Here is a 1,314-nt window from a genome sequence, read left to right as displayed (position 1 = left end):
GAACATAGAGGTAATACAGCATGGCAAGGATACAGCCAATACTTTGGTTATGGTTCAGAAGGACATGGTCCATTTGCTAGAAAAAGGTGGCGGCAGTTAAAGCTGTGCACTGCTGATTATTCTGTATACAGGAATTGTATTCCCACATGGTAGCAGATAGCAAAATTACACAGGGAAATAAATATGTGTGTTCTTCTGGAACATCAAAAGAGAAAAGTTGGCTAGAGTTGAATTGTACAAAAAGCCACACACACACACGGGTTCCCCTCAGCATGTTTGCCCAATGTAGGCCGTGTGTTTTATAGTCATGCTCAGTGTTGGCTGCATTTAATCAACCTCATAGTTGGTTTCTGTTGCTGAGGACACACTGCTTTTGGCAGCATTTTAATGATAGGCAATGTATTTAGTGAGATTTCCTTGTATTCAGTATATGAGGGGCTTTTTCCCCCATGCTAACTGGAGGGGAAAAACCTTGTTCTGTATTTGAGTAAATATGGTAACTGAATTAATTCTGTGGAGGGTGCAGTTGCTGCTGGAGCTCATCACTTTAGCAAGAGGCTGGTTCTACCTGTTTTCCAGATAACAGGGACAAGAAACACTTTTGAGTGGGCCTATTGACCCCCCACTCAGTGTAGCTCACAACTAGGCTGCATATGAAAGTAAATGCAGAATAAGATAGGATGCATATTTAGAACAGAAATTGCTATTCCTGACTAACTTCATGAGTGTACACTCTTCTTGTAGAATAAGACTGCCTTTTCCTATGATTATCTAATCTACTTTGAAAATAGATTAAGATAAACTCAGGAAAAGAGAGCATCGACACAGGGAACTAATTCAGAATAGCATTAAGCAATTCCTACATGTTTTTAAAAACCTAGAGAAGATCCCAGGCAAAACATTCCACTTGGCTGGCATGAAGCTAGTTACTGAAAGCGAAAAAAAGGTCTTCAGAGAATGGTGGATGTTATTACTAGTTTTCTCAAAAGAGCCTCAAACAACAAATGGTCCTGAAACTGTTAGGGCTGTCCAGTCAGCTATGAATCCACCTCCTCTGTTAACAAAGGTCTCGTGAAGGTGTTATGTTTCTAGTGTGGAAGAAACTCTCTTGCAAGAATGAACACCTGTAAGTTCTCTTCCCAGTTTGGCCCAGAAGCAGGGTGGAGCAGTTGGTCAATGCTCCCTCTGCTTCCCCAGACTGAGGACTGCCTGGTTGGGGGAAGAGGTGGGAGGCATTGCTCTGCTCTTCTATTCCTTTCCCCATCTGGTCCAGGCATGGAGCAGCAAGGCAAAGTCCTCCAGACCTGTTCCCCA

The 1,314-nt window shown here is 42.7% G+C and overlaps 1 protein-coding gene across 2 annotated transcripts in view; it reads right to left on the bottom strand.

The window, feature by feature from the left end:
• Positions 1-1,314, bottom strand: part of FANCD2 (FA complementation group D2) — a 194,560-nt gene that overhangs the window by 20,666 nt on the left and 172,580 nt on the right. The window lies entirely within an intron of this gene.

Source organism: Alligator sinensis, unplaced genomic scaffold (genome assembly GCF_000455745.1).
Source record: "Alligator sinensis unplaced genomic scaffold, ASM45574v1 scaffold487_1, whole genome shotgun sequence".
NCBI classification, from domain to species: Eukaryota; Metazoa; Chordata; order Crocodylia; family Alligatoridae; genus Alligator; species Alligator sinensis.
The sequence above is the reverse complement of the archived record's forward strand: the minus strand, read 5'-3'. Positions and strand labels throughout refer to the sequence as shown.